Here is a 20,725-nt window from a genome sequence, read left to right as displayed (position 1 = left end):
TATGAAAAAAAAGAAAAAAAAGGATTGAAATGTTTTCATTTGAACTGAATCCCTATGAGGTCATTGGTAAACTCATAAAGACTTTGCCAGTGGAGGTAGGGATCATAGAACAGATGATTACATCAAACTAGAGAGGATTCCAGGTGAAGCAGCAGCAGATTACATTTAGATTGCATTTCCTTAGTGGAAGAGTGGGTACATGAAAGAGAGACCTCTAAGGGAGACTGTGAAAATTGCTTGGAAAAATACATTTGCTGTCCCTGAGACAAGTTTAGTGGTGTATGATTTCTGTTAGTTTATTTTTTCTATTTGTGGAATAACGGTCTATCTTATTTTTTATACTATCTGCTGGCCATTGACCTTATAGAATGAATTGTACTGTAGCAAAATTAGTTTATTATAGAAAGGCAAGCTAAACAAAAGGGGAAAGGAGGGGGGTGCTTAATTAACGACATCCACAAGTTTCTATAAGATTATCCCCAAGTCATGCCAGGACTGCTACTAATGTTGCACACTGGTCCTGCCATAGCAGCTCTGTTCAATAGAGCTTGAAATTAGCGAGAAACACAGGGACTCTTTGACAGCCAGTGTGATCATGGCCGCCAATTCTGTGCAAATTGTGGCAGCTATTTTGCTCACAGGAGAAATAAGGTTAGGGGAAATATTAAAGAAATGTGAATACCACTGCTTTGTAGTAATTGGGTCTTGGCGATTCATGCTGGCCTGTTTCTGAAAACTACAAATTGAAAGCTTTAATGCCACTTTTCAGAAAACATCTCATCTCTTAAATAATGAAAAGAGACCAAACGTCTATTAAAAGTAACCAATAGGCTTTTAGTTTCAGTTATCGTGTGGTTGTATGTAAGGTGTTTAGTACAAGTTTTTCTTCTAAAATAAGACTAAAGTCATTGCTTTCTATACATTTTTAGTTTAATGGTTAATTTATACATATGCAAATATATGTGTATGTGATTTTTAAGATTTTCATATTGTAACTGAGTACTTTTCTTCATGTGTATATGTGCCTTGAAAACAGCCTTTACCTTCCATGCTTTATTTATTTATTTATTCTGTGATAATAGCACTTAAGTTATTGGGTAAACTTGTTTCCTTGAATTTATTTTTGTATTGTAAGAGTATCTATTTGTCTGCAAACAAATTATACACAAGTCCTATGACTGAACGAAGTGTATACATACAGGATTAGCTCTGTGAATCAAAACAGAGATCTTTTGCTTATAGCCAAAGAATTAGCATCTGTGCAATTAAGGAGAACCTGAACATTAAGAATATAGGTGGTAAATTGAAAATTAAAGCAGTAAGTACAATCATAACTAATCTCATTATCATATTAAAATAGTTATAACAAAGGCTCTGAATTTAATGTGCAATTGATATATTTTAGTGCCGCTGCTGCTACTGCTAAGTTGCTTCAGTCATGTCCGACTCTGTGCGACCCCATGGACTGCAGCCTACCAGGCTTCTCCATCCATGGGATTCTCCAGGCAAGAACACTGGAGTGGGTTGACCTTTCTTTCTCCAATGCATGAAAGTGGAAAGTGAAAGTGAAGTCACTCAGTCATGTCTGACTCTTAGCGACCCCATGGACTGCAGCCTACCAGGCTCCTCCATCCATGGGATTTTCCAGGCAAGAGTACTAGAGTGGGGTGCCATTGCCTTCTCCAATATTTTAGTGCTACTGATCTATTATTCATAATGATATAATCCATTGAGAAAACAATATTGTTTGACAAAATATTTTTAAAAGTTGTGAATACTCTAAACCCTTTGACTTCATCTATTCCTGAGAATTTATCATATAAAGTAACTCAAAGGTCAATGTATCCTTATCCTGGCACAGTCAATGTAGCATTATCTATTGTATCAAAATGCTTAATAACACTTAAAAGAATCCTAAAACATAGTTGTTTAGTCTCCTCCAGCTGCCATAACAAAATGTCACAGACTGTGAGGCTTAAACAACAGAAAAGTAATTTCCCACAGCTTTGGAGGTTGTGACATCTAAGATCAAGGTGTCAGTTAATTTGGGTCCTGATGAGAACTGTCTTCAGTGTTTGTGATTGGCTGTCTTCTCATTGGCTGTGTTTGGCTGTGTTTCTCTCTCTATGCCCCGACTAGTAATACTGAAGAAGCTGAAGTTGAACGGTTCTGTGAAGACCTACAAGACCTTCTAGAACTAACACCCAAAAAGATGTCCCATTCATTACAGGGACTGGAATGCAAAAGTAGGAAGTCACAGGCAAAATTGGAGTAAGAGGCAAATTTAGCCTTGGAGTACAGAATGAAGCAGGGCAAAAACTAATAAAGTTATGACATGAGAACGCACTGGTCAGAGCAAACACCCTTTTGCAACAACACAAGAGAGGACTCCACATGGACATCACTGGATGGCCAACACTGAAGTCAGATAGATCACATTCTTTGCAGCCAATGTTGGAAAAGCTCTATACAGTTAGCAAAAACAAGACGTGGAGCTGACTGTGGCTCAGACCATGAACTCCTTATTGCCAAATTCAGACTTAAATTGAAGAAAGTAGGGAAAACCAATAGACCATTCAGGTATGATCTAAATCAAATCCCTTATGATTATACAGTGGAAGTGAGAAATAGATTTAAGGGACTAGATCTGATAGACAGAGTGCCTGATGAACTATGGACAGAGGCTCGTGACATTGTACAGGAGACATGGATCAAGACCATCCACAAGAAAAGGAAATGCTAAAAAGCAAAATGGCTATCTGAGGAGGCCTTACAAATAGCTGTGAAAAGAAGAGAAGTGAAAAGCAAAGGACGAAAGGAAAGATATATCCATTTGAATGCAGAGTTCCAAGGATAGCAAGGAGAGATAAGAAAGCCTTCCTCAGCGATCAAAGCAAAGAAATAGAGGAAAACAGCAGAATGGGAAAGACTAGAAGTCTCTTCAAGAAAATTAGAGATACCAAGGGAACATTTCAGGCAAAGATGGGCTCAATAAAGGACAGAAATGGTATGGACCTAACAGAAGCAGAAGATATTAAGAAGAGGTGGCAAGAATACACAGAGAACAGTACAAAAAAGATTTTCATGACCCAGATAATCATGATGATGTGATCTCTCACCTAGAGCCAGACATCCTGGAATGTGAAGTCAAGTTGGGCCTTAGGAAGCATCACTACGAACAGAGATAGTGGAAGTGATGGAATTCCAGTTGAGCTATTTCAAATCCTAAAAGATGATGCTGTGAAAACACTGCAGCCAATATACCAGCAAATTTGGAAATCTCACCAGTGGCCACAGGACTGGAAAAGGTCAGTTTTCATTCCAATCCCAAAGAAAGGCAATGCCAAAGAATGCTCAAACTATTGCAAAATTGCACTCATCTCACACACTAGCAAAGTAATGCTCAAAATTCTCCAAGCCAGGCTTCAGCGATACATGAGCCATGAATTCCAGATGTTCAAGCTGGGTTTAGAAAAGGCAGAGGAACAAGAGATCAAATTGCCAACATCTGCTGGATCATGGAAAAAGGAAGAGAGTTCCAGGAAAACATCTATTTCTACTTAATTGACTATGCCAAAGCCATTGGCTGTGTGGATCACAATACACTGTGAAAATTCTGAAAGAGATGGGAATACCAGACCATCTGACCTGCCTCTTGAGAAATCTGTATGAAGGTCAGGAAGCAACAGTTAGAACTGGACATGGAACAACAGACTGGTTCCAGATAGGAAAATAAGTTAAAACTTATTTAACTTATAAGTTAAATAAGCATTGTCACCCTGCTTATTTAACTTATTTGCAGAGTACCTCGTGAGAAACGCTGGACTGGATGAAGCACAAGCTGGAATCAAGATTGCTGGGAGAAATATCATTAACCTCAGATATGCAGATGACACCACCCTTATGGCAGAAAGTAAAGAACTAAAGAGCCTCTTGATGAAAGTGAAAGAGGAGAGTCAAAAACTTTGGTTAAAGCTTAACATTCAGAAAACTAAGATCATGGCATACAGTCCCATCACTTCATGGCAAATAGATGGGGATACAATGGAAACAGTGAGAGACTTAATTTTTGGGGGGCTCCAAAATCACTGCAGATGGTGACTGCAGCCAGGAAAATAAAAGACGCCTACTCCTTAGAAGGAAAGTTATGACCAACCTAGAGAGCATGTTAAAAAGCAGAGACATTACTTTACCAACAAAAGTCCGTCTAGTCAAAGCTATGGTTTTTCCAGTAGTCATATATCGCTGTGAGAGTTGGACTATAAAGAAAGCTAAGTGTCGAAGAATTGATGCTTTTGAACTGTGGTGTTGGAGAAGACTCTTGAGAGTCCCTTGGACTGCAAGGAGATCCAACCAGTCCATAATAAAGGAGATCAGTCCTGAGTGTTCTTGGAAGGACTGATGTTAAAGCTGAAACTCCAGTACTTTGGCTACCTGAAGCGAAGAGCTGACTCATTTGAAAAGACCCTGAATCTGGGAAAGATTGAAGGCAGGAGGAAAAGGGGATGACAGAGGATTAGATGTTTGGTTGACATCACCGAATCAATGGAGATGAGTTTGAGTAGTCTCTGGGATTTGGTGATGGACAGGGAGGCCTGGTGTGCTGTGGTCCATAGGCTCGCAGATTTGGACATTGCTGAGAGACTGTACTAAACTGAACTGTGTTCTCATTGTGTCCCCTTGTGGCAGAGAGCGAGAGAGTGTTCATGACACTCAGTACCAGGAAAAACAAACAACCTAATCAAAAAGTGGGCTAAAGATCTAGACAGACATTTCTCCAAAGTAGATATACAAATGGCTAATAAACACATGACAAGATGCTCAACTCCACTCACTACTAGAGAAATACAAATCAAAACTACAATGAGGTATCATCTCACATCTGTCAGAATGGCCATCATCAAAAAGTCTTCAAACAATAAATGCTGGAGAGGGTGTGGAGAAAAGGGAACACTTTTACACTGTTGCTGGAAATGCAGACTGGTACAGCCACTATGGAGAACAGTGTGGAGATTCCTTAAAAAGTTGGCCTAGAACTGCCATACCACCCAGCAATCTGTCTGCTGGGCATAAATACAGAGGAAACCAGAATTGAAAGAGATACATGGACCCCAATGTTCATTTTAGCATTATTTACAATAGCTAGGACATGAAAGCAAGCTAGATGTCTATTGATAGATGAATGGAAAAGGAGGCTGTGGTACATATACACCATAGAGTATTAATCATCTATAAAAAGAAATTCATTTGAATCTGTTCTAATGAGATAGCTGAACCTGGAACCTATCATACAGAATTAAGTGAGTCAGAAAGAAAAAGACAAATACTGTATATTAATGCATACATATGGAATTTAGAAAGATGGTACTGGTGAGCCTACATGCAGGGCTGCAAAGGAGACATAAAGAACAGGCTTTTGGATTCAGTGGGAGGAGTCGAGGGTGGGATGATTTAAGAGAATAGCATTGAGCATGTACATTACCATATGGAAAATAGATGAGCAGTGTAAGTTCCATGCAAGAAGCAGTGCACCCAAAGCCAGTGCTCTGGAACAACCCAGGGGGATAGGGTAAGGAAGGAGGAGGGAGGTGTTCCACATGGGGAAGACACATGTATACCTGTGGTCAATTAATGTTGATGTTTGGCAAAAACCATCATGTTATTGAAATATAATTATCCTCAAATTAAAACTAACTAATTAGTTGAAGAAAAAATAAAAAAGATTGTACCTTTAAAGAAAAGAGAGAGAGAGAAACAAACTCTCTGGTGCCACTTCTCAAGAAAACATTAGGCTGATAAAGTCAGAATCATCACTTACAACCTCATTTAACATTAAGTACTTCCTTAGAGTCCCCAAATACAGTCACAATGGGGGTTATGGCTTCAATATTTAAATTTGGCAATAAACATTCTTTCTATAGAGGATTCATGACTTCATTAAAGTAGTGTTTAGAAAGATTGCATAGAAGTGTGGGAAAATGTTTAGAAGATATGTTAAAAGAAAAGACAAAGATTATGTATAGTATGATGTGAAATATATTCCAATAATATTGATTTAAAAGAGGCTTGAAAAATAGTAAAAATAAATATGAACCATTGAAGTGCTTTATTTAGAATTAAGTGAAATCATAGACAGTCTGATATGACAGAATTATCATTTCAAGTAAATCAGAAATAGATTTTTTTTCCCATGAGGAAATATATATGAATCCCTACCTCACACCATACACAATCAATTTCATAAAGTTAAAAGATTTGGTGTCAAAGACAACATAAAAACTGTTAAAACAATTTTGAAAATTATCTTCATAGCTCCAGGGAAGGAAAGGATTCTTTTTTTTTTTAAACCAAAAACATTTGGCTTAACTTTAAGTACATGATTTTAAGTAACCTTTTCTGACAATAGTTAGCAAGTAGAACTAATTTCCCCCAAGAATCCTGATAATTTGTGATGTATCCGTATCATAAGCATGTAGAAGGAACATTCCATTCTCAATATGGGACATATTTGCACTAGTCAAACAAATCAATTAAATATGTAAAAAGAAAATGGGGGGAATTAGAACACAGCAGGCTTTTATGTTTTTAAAATTAGTTGATTAATTAGTAGGCTGAGGAAAGAATTTCTTAAGCAAAACATATAAAGTAGAAAGTATAAAAGAAAAATACATTTTAGTACATTGAGCATAAGACTATAACTACTCTCCATAATTCTTTTCTCAATGGATTGAAAAGTCACACCCGGAACCTGACAAGTCATATTTGGAAACATAATTGGAAACATAACTGGAAAAAGATATTTGCTATTGCCGTACGGTTGACAATGGATTTTCATTTTGAAAGTATAAAGTAAAAAAAAAAAAAAAAAAAAGTATAAAGTATTCTTCTAAGGCAAAACAAATAAAAGAAGCAATTTAATGGAAATAGGAGTTCAGTTCAGTCGCTCAGTTGTGTCCGACTCTTTGCAACCCCATGGACTGCAGCATGTCAGGCCTCTCTGTCCATCACCAGCTCCTGGAGTTTACTCAAACTCATGTCCTTTGAGTCAGTGATACCATCCAACAATCTCATCCTCTAACATCCCCTTCTTCTGCCTTCAATCTTTCCCAGAATCAGGGTCTTTTCAATTGAGTCAGTTCTTTGCATCAGGTGGTCAAAATAGTGGAGTTTCAGCTTCAGCATCAGTCCTTCCAATGAATATTCAGGACTGATTTCCTTTAGGATGGACTGGAAATAGGAGTGGCCAGTAGGAATAAGCATGTATTTACCCTCATTAGTTATTATGAAATACAAATAAAAACCACAATAATTTATAATTTCACCCTGCCAGATTAGCAAGAATAAAGAAGTCTGATAGTATTATCTATTAATTAGATATAAAGCAACCAAATTTCATGAACAATATCTATTACTCTAAAAATGGTGTAGCACATTTGAAATGCTTGGATCCTAAACTTAGTAATCCATTACTTAATAAATCTTACAGAAATTATCTTGCATGTGTGTTCCTGAAGACTTTGACAAGCTTGTGAACAACAGCATTCTAACAGTAGAATAATAAAAAAATGCCTTATATAGGGGCTTCCTAGATTAGGTTAATTATTCTACCTAACATCTAAACACCACTTCTTGGGTTGTTATCAACTTATCAGATTGTTCTTCTTGTTAGAAAAAAAAATATGTATTTCAGTGTTCTATACTTGTTTTAACAATTGTCTTTCTATAGGACATATGTGGCATCTTGTAAGTAATAAATTGAAAGGGGGAAATGAAAACTAGAATGTTTTGCCCATCATCCCACTTGAGAAACTTGAGATTCAATTTGACTTGATAATAATTTACTTTAAAAACTCCCCATAGTATTAATTCTGCAATAATTTATGTCTAAATAAAGCCCCACATTTCAAACAATTATTGACAAATTTCAGTGTAATATTTTAGGTGACTACCGGATTTTCTTGGGGCAGACTGAATTAAAACTGTTCCCCCAATGTCTTGGTAAGTTTAGCATTTGCCCAAATTGTTCATTTCTTGACAAATTAATATAACTAAGAGTTGCATTTGAGTATTTGCTTTGAAGTTCCAAATGGTCTCAGCTAACAGGTATGAGACACATGCAGTTAAGTTTGAAAGATAACTAGCAACATACCCTGGCTCTCTTTTGCCAAATCCGTCTAGTCACGAAGTAACTAACTTTCCCTTTGCTACTGCTACTGCTAAGTCACTTCAGTCGTGTCCGACTCTGTGTGACCCCATAGACAGCAGCCCACCAGGCTCGCTGTCCCTGGGATTCTCCAGGCAAGAACACTGGAGTGGGTTGCCATTTCCTTTTCCAATGCAGGAAAGTGAAAAGTGAAAGTAAAGTCACTCAGTCGTGTCCGACTCTTAGTGACCCCATGGACTGCAGCCTACCAGGTTCTTCCATTCATGGGATTTTCCAGGCAAGAGTACTGGAGTGGGGTGCCAAACTTTTAAGAATGCCATACATGGTACTTGGTGATAAAACAAAGTGCAGTAGAATCCAAGTTACAAAAGACAGTGAATTCCTTCTGGTCTTGGGCTGTGTTCATTGTATTGGCCAGTGGTTCTCAGGCCAAGCAGTGAATTGGCTGCAGAGACCCTGCCACAGACAGAACCAGAAGACCGGGCTGATCAAAGTATATGAAAATGTGTCAAAAATTGCTATTTTATTTGTTATTGCTAAATCAATACAGATTTTTACAGTCTAATGTATATGATTATACATTCTTTTCATTTTTAATAATAATATTTTGAAAATAATTTTTGAATTGAAGTATTTCATAGGTATATTTAAATAATATGTGCATTTCCCATCAGTATATATTTTAAAAATTACACATTTTAATTATTTTAGCACCTTTTTACTCTCCACAATGGACAATACTTAAATGGTGACTCCACTTATATTTCATTTTCACTATCCCATTTGTCTAATTTACATACTTATAAGACATATTTTCACAGGAATTATATGCCAGGTATATTTAACCTTCACATTGATCCCATCAAGTAGACTATATTCCTATTTAACAGATTGGCAAAATGATGCCTAGAGAGGTTTAATAATAATTCTGCAAAGAAGTGAGTTAGAATCTGATTTTGAGAAGTTCACATCTCAGGCTTTCAACCTCTGCTCTCACTCATGAATTTCTCTGTGCAATCATGAGTTCTCTAAGTGCCAGGAAATCTCAGAACATGTAAAATAAAAGTATATTGTGAAAAACATGAATTGAATTTAGGCATGAGTTTTGCAATACAAAATGTACAGGTTTCTTCAATGTTGTTAAGATCATGGAAGCCAGGGGTAGAATATATATCTATGACAGAATGTATTCCTGGTTCTCTTATGTTTTAGAGAAATGTCTATATAGGGGGAAGAGAGGGGTGGGTGTGTATAATAAATGTATGGTTGTAATAAATATAAAACCAACAAAGTGTATCTGGTTAGAGAATACTTGAAATTAACCATGCAAATAATGAAACACATTATAGCTCTGTTCTTTGAAAATGTAAAAAAAATGGGTGTTTTTCCCTTAGGGGAGAAGACAAAAGGAAAACTACACCATCATCTTACAAATACAGCTAAGATCCCATATCAGACTGTGACTCCCATCACAGGTTTTTACGAGGCAACAGCACTGTTCAAAATAATCTAGAATTGATTTTAAAGTATCTTTGTCTACTTGTCAAAAGAAGCAAAGATGTTATTTTAGAAGAATACAAAATGCTTGATAAAGCATAACATGAAGGAAACAAAATGAAGTGACTAATTCTCAGTAGTTTTTTAAAAAAAGCATGAGTTTAATATTATATTCCTCTTCTGGAGCTTAGATGTGATGAAAGCATAGTGGTAAAGGACAAAGATACCCTAAATAATGAGGAAATAACCTAAGCAGCTCTAGAGACCAAGCTGCTTCCAAATTGTCACTGAAAGGCTTAGGTGCCACTTCCTACTTCAGGCCACTTTGATTTTGAGATCAGTCCTTCTTCTTGTACTCCCCAACCGCTCCACTGGCTCAAGAAACATCACTCCATCTCCTACTAATCCAAATCAAGGTAAGTGATGCCTTTTTCCTGAGGCCAGGGCCCCAGTGGGAACCAGTGGGACACTGCTTGATCTATCAGGTTGTTCTGGTTGTCATTAGGCTAACATAGACTATGGGCCAAGTCACATCAAGGCCAGCAACATTTTTTTCCCTAAGAATGCTATATATTCCCACCTAAGTAATCAGTTTCTGGAATGAAAATAGTTTCAAGAAATAACTACAAAATACTTGACTTCTCTTCACAGGCAAAACATTCTTTAACATAAATTGTACCAATGCTTTCTTAGGTTAGTTTCGCAAGGCAAGAGAAATAAAAACAAAAATAAGTAAATGGGACCTAATCAAACTCACAAGCTTTTGCACAGCAAAGAAAACAATAAACAAAATGAAAACACAACATATAGAATGGGAGAAAATATTTGCAAACAATGAGACTGACAAGGGCTTAAAATTGTATAGGACTTAAAAATTATATATTTCCAAAATATATAAGCAGTTCATGCAACTTAACAACAACAACAAATGCCCACCCCCCGCCCCATAACTGAATTGAAAAACTAGCAGAAGACCAAAATAGACATTTTTCCAAAGAAGAACTACAGATGGCCAATAGCCACAAGAAAAGATGCTCAACACTGCATGGTTAGAGAAATACAAATCAAAAGTAAAATGAGGTACCACCTCACCCCCGTCAGAATGGCCATCACTAAAAAGTTTACAGATAAATCCTGGAGAGGGTATGGAGAAAAGGGAATCCTCCTACACTGTGGGAGTGTAAGTTTGTGCAGCCACTGAGGAAAACAGTATGGAAGGTCCTCAGAAATCTAAAAATAGAATTATCATATGATCCAGCAAGCCACTCCTGAGCATATATTCAGATAAAACTATTAATTATAAAAGATACATGCACCGCTATGTTCACAGCAGCATGATTCACAATAGCTAAGACATGAGAACATCCTAAATGTCCATCCACAGATGAGTGGATTAAAGATGTGGTTTATATACAATATAATATCACTCAGCCATAAAAAGAACAAAATAATGCCAGCAACCTAGATGGACCTAGAGATTATCATAGCAAATGAAGTAAGTCAGAGAAAGACAAATATCACACAGCATCACTTACATGTGGGATGTAAAGCATAATACAAATGAACCAAACTATGAAACCGAAACAGAATCACAGACATAAGGAACAGACTGGTGGTTACCACAAGGGAAGGGCTTTGGGGAGGGGTGAATGGGTATGAGAGGTTGGGGTTAGCGGCTGTAAGTTTTTTTTGCATAGAAAGGGTAAACAGCAGGTCCTACTGGACAGTGCAGAGAAATATATTCACTATCCTATGATAAACCATAGTGGACAAGAATGTAAAAACAATGTGTGTATATATATGTGTGTGTGTATGTGTATAACTGAACCACTTTACTATATAGCAGAATTAACACAACATTGTAAGTCAATTTACTTCAATAAAAATATCAATAAAAATTTTGATCTCAACTTAAAACCATTACTAACTTTTATTGAAAATCACCACAAGCTTAAAAAATTCACAAGAATGTCTTTCTATTTTATTATTTTATTTATTTGGTTTCCATTTCCATGGAAACAGAATAGAAATTGAAGCTAGAGGCCAGAAACAGATTGGAAAATTTTTTTTTTTTACTTTGTTAGCTATCTGCTAGAGGTGATAGACATTGCCAGTATGTTATAGGTTTAAAAATAATAATAATACAAGCAAAGAATAGAAGGAAAAAAAAAAGACTTCCCCAATTCAATGGGCTAGAGCTTTTCACTGTTAAAACCTAAGGAAGATTCTTCAATAAATGATAATGTACAAAAATATACTCCTTTTTAGTAAATGTCATTGAATATTTTGAATATGTTTACACAGTAAAAACATAATATATGAAACAGATTTTTAATTTCTGTAACTGTAAATAACCAGAAAAACCATTTAATTTTGGTTGAAATCAAATATGTAGAAATTCAAGAAAATATAGAAAACAACAAAGAAGATAAAATAGATAATCTCAGAGTTCTCTTTGTGTCTCCGTGATACCTAACCCCGGCACAAACACACAATCTTCATCATCTTCCCTCATCAGGAACTTACCTTCTAAGATCGAAGCCACTGTTCCAATTAAGATATTTTTGATTGTGCTAGAAATCTTGTAGCCACCTAACAAAAGGAAGTAGAGCGTGTCACTCACACCTGCATAGGATAATAAGCTTCTGGAAATATCTAATAAAGCTGTGTATTCCTGTGTTCATCAACCATCCATTATACCACTGAAAAGGCACCAGGACTCATGCTTACTACTAAATAATAAACACTGAGTCTACTGGTTTGAGAAAATATTTGGTTAACCAGTGGAAGTATAAAAGAGCTTAAAGGGCTAAGCGTATTTTTAAAATGTTTATTTAAGAAACTATGTCTTCCAATTAGGTAAGATTTAAATATATCACAAATCTGCCTCTAGGAGTCCTCAATGAGGAGACTAGGAAAAAAACTTACGTGACAATGTATTTTAACTAAAACCTTTGCAAATTGTATGTATCACAGTATTTGGAATGAGTGGAGAATAATTTGGAAATAATTGCTTGTAAACATTTTAAATTTCCTTCTGCCATTCAGTGATTAGTTTCTCAGTGCCTTACCCTGGTCAACTATATCTAAAATCTACACATAATTATACATTTCTATTAAATCAAATAAAGCATTCTCTTTTCCTCATGAGTATGAATTTTTATCCATCACATTATTTGGAGGTTACTCAGCTAAACATATCTAATCACTGGTGGAATAATTATTTTTAAGTCAAAAAATGATGGCATTTTATTAATTTTCTATTTTTTCATAATTTTCTTTTCTCTTTTGACCCAAAGGTATTACATGTCTGTTTATTTATGCAATTATTTAACATTTTTATTCTACAGCTGCTATGTCTTTTCCATATTTAATTTCATTTCTGTGTTTGTCTTGAGGTGTGAGGTTCTAAAGACAGAGATTGTGCCAAAATAATTCTTTCTCATAGCCCTCAGCAGGGGGTCATGTGAATTTATATCCTGAAGCTACAGTATTTATTATTATATATCACTGTAAGAGGATATCAAATTTTCTAGTCTCTTTTAGTCTTATGTCTTCATCTTTCTCTTCCTGGATTAGAAAATCTCATTTATTTTTAACTAGCTTTTAAAAATTTTAGAGCCACACAGTGGGAATAGAGAGTTACAATAACTAGATTTCAGGAAATTAAGATTAATTGTATATATTGATGTAACAAGAAGACTACTAATCCTAGTATATTTTTAATTGTTAATTAATTCAATGCAAAAAATTCTTTATACTTCAGTATGTATATATACTGGAGACGGGAACGGCAACCCACTCCAGTAGTCTTGCCTGGAGAATTCCAGGGATAGAGGAGCCTTGCGGATACAGTCTAAGGGATTGGAAACAGTAGGACATGACAGAGTGACTCTCTCTCTCTCTCTCTCACACACACACGTATATAATGGACTGCAATCACCTATACAATTAAGGGGTTGAGTGTGCAAGCTAGCACTTGATTACTTCTTCACTATTGAATCCTAAAATGAGACTAAACTACAGATTGAGTTTCAACTCATAAACCTAGCCTATATATTTCAATCCAAAAATCAGAGTTCATCAGAATTTAGCCTTAGGCATGACCTCACCTGTTTCCTACAAAGTTATGCTTTCATGGTTTCTGTATACATACTAGGAAAATGCAATCAAGAATGACTTCTGAAATGTTCCAGTGGTTTTACACAAAGTGGAATTAGACATGATGCACATATTACTGCTAACTACATATTTAACTATAATTTATTTATTTTAAACATATGGTTTAGAAACTCTACAAATAGCTTATATTGTGTATGTATGTGTGTCATATTCACTTGAATGTATTTTACTATCCAAATCATCTCACTATCAAACATAATATTTTTTCTTATTTAAAATTGCTGATACAAATTGCATTAGCCATATTAGTCCTTTCAGGTTACATTCCAGGAATTTTGCTAGAGATACATAAATGATGCTCTGGCATGCTATTATAATCCACATGAATCAATTTAACCTTATTTTTTTAAACTTCAGAAAACATCCTTATGAGGATGTTTAGTTCTTTTTAAAGCAGGAGGTTCTGTAGGTACTGAACTCATATATTTTGATATGACAAACTGAAAAAAAGTTATGAAATTAATGAACCATGGAAATGTATTTAAGGAGACAGCTCAGCCTGAAAATCGCTAGCATTTTTCCAGGTACTCTATTCCCCGATGCTCATCCCTTAAAACACAAAATCTTTGTCTTATCATGATGAATCCCTATAAGGCATGTATACCATATGCTGTTGCTGCTACAGTGTCTGACTCTTTGTGACCCAATGGACAGCAGCCTGCCAGGGTCCTCTGTCCATGGGATTTCTCAGCCAAGAATACTGGAGTGGGTTGCCGTCTCCTTCTTCAGGGTATCTTCCTGACCCAAGGATCGAATCCATATCTCCTTCTTGGCAGGAAAATTCTTTAATACTGAGCCACCTGGGAAGCCCCATGTACACCTTATATTTTGCTTTAACAAATGGTGCATATTCTCAGTCAAAGGAGATAGTGGAGAAAGTGAGAAAGAGAAAATGAGGAGATAACTTCTCTCGCTCTTATGACCCTTAGATATTTCATGCAAATCTAACTCCTTGTTTTCTCTCTGGTTCTTATTACCATAGTGGCTTTGAGGCAAGAGATAGATGGGCCCCAGGCTGAGCAGCTCGAGTTTGTCCCCTGTGGACAGCTACTCCAAAATACAGAAGCAAGAGAGGAGCTGAGTCTTGCCTAGATTAAGAGATAAAAGACCACACATTGCTCATTCTCCAAGTCAAGGAGAACTTTTTGACTACACAAGTGCAGAAAGGCTTCTTGAAGGTAAAAAAGGGAGTGATGTCAAACTACTCATAGACCTTTTTGCTAGAATCCATCTTGGCTAAGACATGTCCATGCACACAGAGGATAATCTTGACATAAACCAAATAGGAACTTGGAACCAAGCAAAGCAAGATGATTGGCCAGAGGAAACTCAGAAGAAACACCCCAATATAAGTGATTCAAACTTCCAGGAGGGAACCACTCTCTCTGAGCTTGCCTTTGTGTGCCTATTTACATACATTTTCCTTCTAATAAACAGTTTAGTTGTTTTAGGGCTTCCGTTTCTTTGCTGAAATTCATCTTCTGCAAAGTCATACAGGCTCGATCCTTATCACTGACCACTGGTCTAGTGTAAGCTAGGATTCAGTGTTCTCACTACCACCATCTGACTTCAATCTCCGGCCAAGAACCAAAATCCTGCTTCAAGCCACTGCAGGCCAAGGGCACCTGTGATCAGTTTTACCCTTATTCAGTCAAATTAAGTTGGGGAAGAATAATTTACTAAAATCATTTATATGTTCAGTCTTGAAAGCAGGATTGTGATTCATGTACAAATTCTAACTGAAAATTACAGTACTGTGCACCAGGAAAACCTAGATTAACATAGTGTAAAACTATGTATATGGATCATTATTCCACTCATTCCACAAGTATTTCTTGATAAACTATGTGCCCCAAACTCTTCCAGTTAGTGAACTTGACTGACTAGGTTGCTACCTTCAATGTGCTTACATTCTAGTGGAAGAGACAGAAAATAAACTAACACAGAGCATAAAATTTCAAGCTAGAGTAGCTAGTGCCACTAAAGCAATTACCTACATATTGACTGGGAGTTCTAGAGAGATAGACTGAGGTCCTAATGTAAATAACCTATCATGCTCATTGAAATTAAGTAGACATTAAAATATGCTTTTGAGAATATTACTCAGCTATAAAAAGAATAAGATATTGCCATTTGCAGCAACATGGATGGACATAGAGGATATCATAGTAAGTGAAGAGAGAGAAAGATGAATATTGTTAGGTAGGTAGAATAGGGAAAAGTAGTCCAAAATGGCAGTGGCTAAAAGACAAGGAAGGTCCGAGGACCAGAGTGAAGACTTCAGGCAGAACAAACAGAAGAAACAGCACTCCTGGCTAAGCTCCATTTGCATAGGGCAGGCCCAGGTAGAGGAAAAAAACATATAAAAGGAGGAGCCAAAGCGCTTTCTCTCGGACTCTATCTCCCGTGTGCGTGCGTGCATGCGCGCGCGCACGCTCTCTCTCTCCCCCTCCTTCCCTCCCTCCCCACACACTCCTCCACTCTCTTCTCTTCGAGTCTTGGATTCTGCTGCTATCTTCTAAATAAAATGGAGCTGTAACACTGATTTGCCTAAGAGCTGTAGCACGGTTTGTCCAAGATCCAAGAGCTGTGACGTGCCGAGGGCTTTAATGTCCGTTGCTCCAAATCTTTGTTGTGACGAGACAAAGAACCGAGGAACATACACTCGCATGACATCTGTGGTGCTGTGACTCGGATATAACCTGGCTGAAACAACCTTTGCATGGAAGAGGCCAAGCATAGCAGGAGCCCAACTCAGCGAAGCTCCCACGCTAGACATGGAAGGTGAAGAAACCCAGTGCAGGGGAAGACCCATTGTGCTGGAAACCGGGAAAGCGAAAAACGAACTCAGCAGAAAGCTCACATGGCCCAGTCTCAGATTCCGGAAGACCTCTGGTTAAGGTAAGAGGTCCTCGTTCCTATGGCTGGAGGGACTTTTACAATCTCTCATTTCTTGTTTCCTCGAACATCCCGTGAACAGGCGGGCAGCAGGGGCACAACTGAGGGACTCTGGAGAGGCTACTCCTCAGCATGTCCCAAAGGCGCTATCTGCTGAGCCCCAGTACTGTTACCCAAGCCAGTGGGGGTTCTTCTGTCCTTTCTTTTCTCTTTGCCAAAGATCAGACTAATGAAACTGTGAGCACAGGTCAGATATTTAGCAAATTTTCCAGCGGGCTATGAAGGGGATTCTTTGGCACATTTTCCCCACTGCTTTTTCCTCCTGTCCTTCAGCTCTTTCCTGGGACTCAAGCCCAGCCAAAACTACTGCATACCCGGCACCATAGATGTCATGCGAGTGTATGTTCCTCAGTTCTTTGTCTCATCACAACAAAGATTTGGAGTGACGGACATTAAAGCCCTCGGCACGTCACAGCTCTTGGGTCTTGGACAAACCGTGCTACAGCTCTTAGGCAAATCAGTGTTACACCTCCATTTTATTTAGAAGATAGCAGCAGAATCCAAGACTTGAAGAGAAGAGAGTGGAGGAGTGTGTGGGGAGGGAGGGAGGGAGGGAGGCAGGGAGAGAGAGAGAGAGAGAGAGAGAGAAAGAGCACGCACGCAGGAGATAGAGTCTGAGACAAAGTGTTTTGGCTCCTCCTTTTATATGTTTTTTTCCTCCACCTGGGCCTGCCCTATGCAAATGGGGCTTAGCCAGGAGTGCTGTTTGTTCTGTTTGTTCTGCCTGAAGTCTTCACTCTGGTCCTCGGACCTTCCTTGTCTTTTAGCCACTGCCATTTTGGACTCCTTTTCCCTATTCTACCTACCTAACATTCCCCCCTCAAGAGATGGGAGGCCCAATTCTTTGGGAATAGGGGCGTCGAGGTCTTTCTGGCTACTTCCTGCTGAACTGGGGCAGCGAGGGGTATTGGGCCTCCCCCTCTTGCTAGTCTCAAGCCTCAGAGTCCTTATAGCGGTGTCCAAGGGTGTGTGATATTTTCCGTGGACAGCTGTAGTTTTATATCTTTGTTGAACTGGCACTGCATGTTGTAGCTGGTTGACCTGGGCAGAGACAAAACAGGTTAGCCAATTGACAGTACATGGAATAATCATAGGCATCATCAATATATCTTAAGAAGGACTAGTAGGGACATTGGTCAATTTTAAATTCACATGGCCGGGATGGCTCAAGTCCCTCCTTGTTCAGGGATCAGAAGATCTATCTCCTGTCTGTTTTGGAGTACAGTCTCTGTCAAGTTGTGTTGGCTGCTTAGAGCTATCCTGAGAAATCTTATCCCCAGAAACCAGATTTTGGGGGTGTTCATTAGAATGACACTCATTGGTAGTTCTGAATAGGTATCTGAGATCTCTCAGGGGCTCACAGGTGTATTGGGTGTCCTCTTCTGTTTTCTTCCATGGCTTGACTCGTGAGTAGTGAATCCAGGAGTCATGTCCTGGTACCTTGACTGCTGTGGGGGTAGAAAGTATTACAGGGTAGGGGCCCTTCCATGTGGGCTGGAGTTGAGCCTTTGGGGACCCATCTTTCCAGACTTTAATTAGGACTTGAGTTCCTGGAGCATATAGTGGTGACTCTTTAGAGTCTTTTGGGTCCTGGTTCATACCCCACAAGCGTATATCCTGTTGGAATTGCCCAATGGCTATGGTATAAGACTGGAGGGTCTGAACCTCTGGATCTAGGAAGAGGTCATTGACATAAACAAAAGGTCTCCCATATAGCATCTCATAAGGACTAAGACCAACCTGTTCCTTAGGGGTGATGCAGGTGCAGAGGAGAGCTATTGGTAAAGCCTCCTTCCATCCCAGGGAGGTCTCCTGGGTTATCTTTTTTATCGCTGATTTTAAGAATTGGTTGGCTCTTTCTACTTTTCCTGAAGATTGAGGCCTGCAGGCACAATGGAGATAATAAGTAATGCCCAATGCTTTCGAGACTCCTTGGGTGACCTCAGAAGTAAATGGTGCCCCATTGTCACTTTGTAATGACCTGGGCAGACCAAATCTTGGAATGATTTCATGGAGCAGTTTTTTCCTACCTCCTCAGCCTTCTCAGTCTGGGTGGGAAAGCCTTCAATCCATCCTGTGAATGTATCTATCATAACTAATAGGTATTTATACCCTTGAGAAACTGGCATCTGGGAGAAGTCCATCTGCCAGTCCTCTCCTGGGTAGGCCCCACGTCGGTGGATGGGCTGGGCCAGCTGGGGTCTCTGAGCTCCTTGGGGGTTCTTCTGTCCTTTCTCTTCTCTGTGCCAAAGATCAGACCAATGAAACTGTAAGCACTGGTCAGATATTTAACAAATTTTCCAGCGGGCTATGAAGGGGATTCCTTGGCATGTTTTTCCCACTGCTTTTTCCTCCTGTCCTTCAGCTCTCTCCCAGGACTCAAGCCCGGCCAAAACTAATGAAACTCAGGCTCTGATGTCTTATTGCAAAAATTCATTGTGAGACAAAGCAATAAGGGTAAATTTGTTAGGATCCAGAGAGAAGCCACCCTTCAGGGTGTGAACCATTGCCGAGGGCAAGGGCTGAGGCCAAGGTATTAGGCCTGGCTAGGTTTTGTGAAGTGATGGAATTCATATGCTAATAAGTGAGAGGATCATCCCAGCCATTGGGGAACCACCCACTCCTCTCTCTTTTGACCTTGTACCTTGGAGCTGTCCTGCCACCTCTGGGTGTGTCTGTTGGTTTATAGATTGGGGATTAAGGCTTACTTGAATTTGACTTGTCATCTTGGACCCAATTGATTTTAATTGGTTTACATTATACCCTTGTGCTATGTCATTCCTTCAAAGGTTGTGCTCTGCCCCCTTCCCTCCTGTTTCATGCCCTTTTCCTGAGCCCCATCCAGACCCACAAGGCTGCCTCTACAATCTTCTGGAGAGACGACCAGAAAATAGTTGGCCTTGGGAGGGAAATACTCTATAACATTTCCCCCTTCTTGAACCCCCTAATCCTACCCAATACTGGTCACACTGGAGATCTTGGAGACACCCAAACTCCAGTCCGGGGGATCCCAGGAGGTCATCACGCCTTGACCTGCCTAGGGATCGGTCTTCAAAAGGTTGTCATGCCTCAACCTGTTCGGGGATCCTCTAGTGCCAGGGGTCCCAGGAAGTTGTCTGCCTCGACCTGCCCAGGGACCCAATCCTCAGGAGGCTGTCACGCCTCGACCTGCCTGGGGATTCTATCTCTAGGAGGCTGTCACGCCTCAGTCTGCCTGGGGATCTGCACCCTGACCTGGGGACGCCTGGCTCTGAGGTTGCAACAGTTCTGGGTAGGACGAACTTACATCATATATATTCCCGTCCACAGTGGGCAAAACAAACCTCTTAATTCTACCCAGCATTGGTAACACTGGAGATCTTGGGGATGCCCAAACTCCAGCCTGGGGGGTCCCAGGAGGTCATCACGCCTTGACCTGCCTAGGGATCGGTCTTCGAAAGGTTGTCATGCCTCAACCTATTCGGGGATCCTCTAGTCCCAGGGATCCCAGGAGGTCGTCACGCCTCGACCTGCCCGGGGATTCAATCTCTAGAAGGCTGTCACACCTCAGCCTGCCTGGGGATCTGCACCCTGACCCGGGGACGACTGGCTCTCAGGTTGCATCAGTTCTGGGCAGGATAAGCTTCAGAAAGACTCACCCCTAAGGAAGTCTACCTATGGAAACAGAAAGAAGCTTATTACTTGCGGGACTGTGCCCAGTCTCAGCAATAACTCAGGAGCCCAATGAGAACCCCATTGCCTTTCTGGAGAGGCTAAAAGAGGCACTCCAAAAGTTTACCAACCTGGACTTAGACTCTTATGAGGGATGGGTGATTTTAAAGGACAAATTCCTGTCCCAATGTGCATCAGATATCAGAATTAAGTTACAGCAGCTACAACAGCAGGACCCTGCTGCCTCTTTAGATGAGATGGTCCAGACAGCCA

At 39.2% G+C, this 20,725-nt stretch overlaps 1 long non-coding RNA gene across 2 annotated transcripts in view; it reads right to left on the bottom strand.

The window, feature by feature from the left end:
* The window catches only part of LOC123327701, a 68,752-nt gene that overhangs the window by 41,835 nt on the left and 6,192 nt on the right, over window positions 1–20,725 (bottom strand). For both annotated transcript variants that reach the window (XR_006542375.2, XR_006542374.2), the window contains exon 2: window positions 12,188–12,253. This is a non-coding gene — a long non-coding RNA (uncharacterized LOC123327701). The remainder of the gene's footprint in view (window positions 1–12,187; window positions 12,254–20,725) is intronic.

Source organism: Bubalus bubalis, chromosome 10, assembly GCF_019923935.1.
Source record: "Bubalus bubalis isolate 160015118507 breed Murrah chromosome 10, NDDB_SH_1, whole genome shotgun sequence".
In the NCBI taxonomy this organism is placed as follows: Eukaryota; Metazoa; Chordata; class Mammalia; order Artiodactyla; family Bovidae; genus Bubalus; species Bubalus bubalis.
Note: the sequence above shows the minus strand (reverse complement) of the source record. Positions and strands in the feature narration are given on the sequence as shown.